Source organism: Calliopsis andreniformis, chromosome 11 (genome assembly GCF_051401765.1).
Source record: "Calliopsis andreniformis isolate RMS-2024a chromosome 11, iyCalAndr_principal, whole genome shotgun sequence".
Taxonomy (NCBI): Eukaryota; Metazoa; Arthropoda; class Insecta; order Hymenoptera; family Andrenidae; genus Calliopsis; species Calliopsis andreniformis.
This window is the reverse complement of record NC_135072.1, coordinates 2,352,045-2,358,044: the sequence shown is the minus strand read 5'-3', so window position 1 is coordinate 2,358,044 and position 6,000 is coordinate 2,352,045.

The window sequence follows — 6,000 nt, the reverse complement described above, 5'->3', positions numbered from 1 at the left end:
AATCCTCAATCCTCAATCCTCAATCCTCAATCCTCAATCCTCAATCCTCAATCTTAATCTTCAATCCTCAGTACTCAATCTTCAATCCTCAATCCTCAATCCTCAGTACACAATCCTCAATCCTCAATCTTCAATCCTCAATACTCAATCTTCAATCCTCAATCCTCGATCCTCAATCCTCAATCCTCAATCCTCAATCCTCAATCGTCAATCTTCAATCCTCAATACTCAATCTTCAATCCTCAATCCTCAATACTCAATACTCAATCCTCATTCTTCAATCCTCAATCCTCATTCTTCAATCCTCAATACCCAATCCTCAATCCTCAATCCTCAATCCTCAATCCTCATTCTTCAATCCTCAATACCCAATCCACAATCTTCATTCCTCAATCCTCAATCATCAATTCTCAATCCTCAATCCTCAATCTTCAATCCTCAATGCTCAATCCTCAATCCTCAATCCTCAGTCCTCAATCCTCAATCCTCAACCCTCAAACCTCAACCCTCAACCGTCAGTACTCGTCCTCAATCGTCAACACTCAATCCTCAATCCACAATCTTGAATCCTCATTCTTCAATCCTCAATACCCAATCCTCAATCTTCAATCCTCAATCCTCAATACACAATTCTCAATCCTCAATCCTCAGTCCCCAGCCCTCAAACCTCAATCCTCAACCCTCAGCCCTCATCCTCAATCCTCAATCCTCAATCCTCAATCCTCAATCCTCAATCTTCAATCCTCAATACTCAATCTTCAATCCTCAATCCTCAATCCTCAATCCTCAATCCTCAAACCTCAATCCTCAAACCTCAAACTTCAATTCTGAATACTCAATCCTGCATCCTCGATTTTCAGCCCTCAGTCCTAAACAATCAGTTGTCAATCCTCTATCCGCAATGGAATATCCTCAATTCACAGTTTTCAATACTCAATACTCGATCTGCAATCTTCAAATCTATATCCACAAACATCAATTCTCATCACTCAACACTGAACGCTCAGTCCTCAATGTTCAATCCTCAATCTTCAATTCTCAATCTTCAATCCTCATTGCTGAATCTTCAATACTCAATCCCCAATCCTCAATCCTCAATTTTCAATCCTCAATCTTCAATCCTCAATACTCAATATTCAATCCTCCATTCTCAATGCTCAATCGTCAGTCTTCAATCCTCAATACTCAATCTTCATTCCTCAATACTCAATCCTCAATCCTCAATCCTCAATCTTCAATCCTCAATACTCAATCTGCAACCTTCAATCCTCAGTCCTCAATCCTCAATCCTCAATACACAATTCTCAATCCTCAATCCTCAGTCCCCAGCCCTCAAACCTCAATCCTCAACCCTCAGCCCTCATCCTCAATCCTCAATCCTCAATCCTCAATCCTCAATCCTCAATCTTCAATCCTCAATACTCAATCTTCAATCCTCAATCCTCAATCCTCAATCCTCAATCCTCAAACCTCAATCCTCAAACCTCAAACTTCAATTCTGAATCCTCAATCCTGCATCCTCGATTTTCAGCCCTCAGTCCTAAACAATCAGTTGTCAATCCTCAATCCGCAATGGAATATCCTCAATTCACAGTTTTCAATACTCAATACTCGATCTGCAATCTTCAAATCTATATCCACAAACATCAATTCTCATCACTCAACACTGAACGCTCAGTCCTCAATGTTCAATCCTCAATCTTCAATTCTCAATCTTCAATCCTCATTGCTGAATCTTGAATACTCAATCCCCAATCCTCAATCCTCAATTTTCAATCCTCAATCTTCAATCCTCAATACTCAATATTCAATCCTCCATACTCAATGCTCAATCGTCAGTCTTCAATCCTCAATACTCAATCTTCATTCCTCAATACTCAATCCTCAATCCTCAATCCTCAATCTTCAATCCTCAATACTCAATCTGCAACCTTCAATCCTCAGTCCTCAATCCTCAATCCTCATTCTTCAATCCTCAATCCTCAATCCTCAATCCTCAATCCTCAATTTTCAATCCTCAATACTCAATCTTCAATCCTCAATCCTCAATCCTCAATCCTCAACCCTCAATCGTCAGTCTTCAATCCTCAATACTCAATCTTCAATCCTCAATCCTCAATCCTCAATCCTCAATCCGCTATCTTCAATCCTCAATACTCAATCTGCAATCCTCAATCCTCAATCCTCAATCCTCAATCCTCATTCTCCAATCCTCAATCCTCAGTCCTCAAACCTCAATTCTGAATCCTCAATCCTGCATCCTCAATCTTCAGCCCTCAGTCCTCAACAATCAGTTGTCAATCCTCAATCCCCAATAGAATATCCTCAATTCACAGTTTTCAATGCTCAATACTCAATCTGCAATCTTCAAATCTCTATCCACAAACATCAATTCTCATCAGTCGACCCTGAGCGCTCAGACCTCAATGTTCAATCCTCAATCCTGAATTCTCAATCTTCAATCCTCAATACTGAACCTTCAATCCTCAATCCTCAATCCTCAATCCTCAATCCTCAATCCTCAATCCACAATCCTCAGTAATCAATCCTCAATCTTCAATACTCAATCGTCATTCCTCAGTCCTCACTCCTCAATCCTCAATCCTCGTTCCTCAAACCTCAATCCTCAACCCTCAGTCCTCATCCTCAATTCTCAATTCTCAATCCTCGATCCTCAATCCTCAATACTCAATCCTCAATAATCAATCTCCAGTCCTAGATCCTCAATCCCCAATCTTCAATCCTTGATCCTCAATCTTCAATCCTCAATCCCCAGTACTCAATCTTCAATCCTCAATGCTCAATCCTCAATCCTCAATCCTCAGTCCTCAATCCTCAACCCTCAACCCTCAAACCTCAATCCTCAACCGTCAGTCCTCGTCCTCAATCGTCAACACTCAATCCTCAATCCTCAATCTTCAATCCTCAATACTCAATATTCAATACTTAATCCTCAATCTTCAATCCTCAATCTTCAATCCTCAATCCTCAATCCTCAATACTCAATCCTCAATCCTCAATCCTCAATCCTCAATCCTCATTCTTCAATCCTCAATACCCAATCCTCAATCTTCAATCCTCAATACTCAATCCTCAATCCTCGGTCCCACATCCTCAATCTTCAATATTCAATCCTCAGTCCCACATCCTCAATCTTCAATACTCACTCCTCAATCCTGAATCTTCAATCCTCAATACTCAGTCTTCAATCCTCAATCCTCAATCCTCAATCCTCAATCCTCAATCCTCATTCTTCAATCCTCAATACCCAATCCTCAATCTTCAATCCTCAATCCTCAATCCTCAATTCTAAATCCTCAATCCTCAATCCTCAATCCTCAATCCTCAATCCTCAATCTTAATCTTCAATCCTCAGTACTCAATCTTCAATCCTCAATCCTCAATCCTCAATACTCAATCCTCAATCCTCAATCTTCAATCCTCAATACTCAATCTTCAATCCTCAATCCTCAATCTTCAATCCTCAATCCTCAGTGCTCAATCCTCAATCCTCAACCCTCAAACCTCAACCCTCAACCGTCAGTACTCGTCCTCAATCGTCAACACTCAATCCTCAATCCACAATCTTCAATCCTCATTCTTCAATCCTCAATACCCAATCCTCAGTCTTCAATCCTCAATCCTCAATCCTCAATTCTCAATCCTCAATCCTCAGTCTCCAGTCCTCAAAGCTCAATCCTCAACCCTCAGCCCTCATGCTCAATCCTCAATCCTCAATCCTCAATCCACAATCCTCAATCTTCAATCCTCAATACTCAATCTTCAATCCTCAATCCTCAATCGTCAATCCTCAATCCTCAAACCTCAATCCTCAAACCTCAAACCTCAATTCTGAATCCTCAATCTTGCATCCTCGATCTTCAGCCCTCAGTCCTAAACAATCAGTTGTCAATCCTCAATCCGCAATGGAATATCCTCAATTCACAGTTTTCAATACTCAATACTCGATCTGCAATCTTCAAATCTCTATCCACAAACATCAATTCTCATCACTCAACACTGAACGCTCAGTCCTCAATGTTCAATCCTCAATCTTCAATTCTCAATCTTCAATCCTCAATACTGAACTTTCAATCCTCAATCCTCAATCCTCAATCCTCAATTTTCAATCCTCAATCTTCAATCCTCAATACTCAATATTCAATCCTCCATCCTCAATGCTCAATCGTCAGTCTTCAATCCTCAATACTCAATCTTCATTCCTCAATACTCAATCCTCAATCCTCAATCCTCAATCTTCAATCCTCAACACTCAATCTGCAACCTTCAATCCTCAGTCCTCAATCCTCAATCCTCATTCTTCAATCCTCAATCCTCAATCCTCAATCCTCAATCCTCAATTTTCAATCCTCAATACTCAATCTTCAATCCTCAATCCTCAATCCTCAATCCTCAACCCTCAATCGTCAGTCTTCAATTATCAATACTCAATCTTCAATCCTCAATCCTCAATCCTCAATCCTCAATCCGCTATCTTCAATCCTCAATACTCAATCTGCAATCTTCAGTCCTCAATCCTCAATCCTCAATCCTCATTCTCCAATCCTCAATCCTGAGTCCTCAAACCTCAATTCTGAATCCTCAATCCAGCATCCTCAATCTTCAGCCCTCAGTCCTCAACAATCAGTTGTCAATCCTCAATCCCCAATAGAATATCCTCAATTCACAGTTTTCAATGCTCAATACTCAATCTGCAATCTTCAAATCTCTATCCACAAACATCAATTCTCATCACTCGAACCTGAGCGCTCAGACCTCAATGTTCAATCCTCAATCCTGAATTCTCAATCTTCACTTCTCAATACTGAACCTTCAATCCTCAATCCTCAATCCTCAATCCTCGGTCCCACATCCTCAATCTTCAATATTCAATCCTCAGTCCCACATCCTCAATCTTCAATACTCACTCCTCAATCCTGAATCTTCAATCCTCAATACTCAGTCTTCAATCCTCAATCCTCAATCCTCAATCCTCAATCCTCAATCCTCAATCCTCAATCCTCAATCTTCAATCCTCAATACTCAATCTTCAATGCTCAATCCTCAATCCTCAATCCTCAATCCTCAAACCTCAATCCTCAAACCTCAAACCTCAATTCTGAGTCCTCAATCTTGCATCCTCGACCTTCAGCCCTCAGTCCTAAACAATCAGTTGTCAATCCTCAATCCGCAATGGAATATCCTCAATTCACAGTTTTCAATACTCAATACTCGATCTGCAATCTTCAAATCTCTATACACAAACATCAATTCTCATCACTCAGCACTGAACGCTCAGTCCTCAATGTTCAATCCTCAATGTTCAATTCTCAATCTTCAATCCTCAATACTGAACTTTCAATCCTCAATCCTCAATCCTCAATCCTCAATTTTCAATCCTCAATCTTCAATCCTCAATACTCAATATTCAATCCTCCATCCTCAATGCTCAATCGTCAGTCTTCAATCCTCAATACTCAATCTTCATTCCTCAATACTCAATCCTCAATCCTCAATCCTCAATCTTCAATCCTCAATACTCAAACTGCAACCTTCAATCCTCAGTCCTCAATCCTCAATCCTCATTCTTCAATCCTCAATCCTCAATCCTCAATCCTCAATTTTCAATCCTCAATACTCAATCTTCAATCCTCAATCCTCAATCCTCAATCCTCAACCCTCAATCGTCAGTCTTCAATTATCAATACTCAATCTTCAATCCTCAATCCTCAATCCTCAATCCTCAATCCGCTATCTTCAATCCTCAATACTCAATCTGCAATCGTCAATCCTCAATCCTCAATCCTCAATCCTCATTCTCCAATCCTCAATCCTCAGTCCTCAAACCTCAATTCTGAATCCTCAATCCAGCATCCTCAATCTTCAGCCCTCAGTCCTCAACAATCAGTTGTCAATCCTCAATCCCCAATAGAATATCCTCAATTCACAGTTTTCAATGCTCAATACTCAATCTGCAATCTTCAAATCTCTATCCACAAA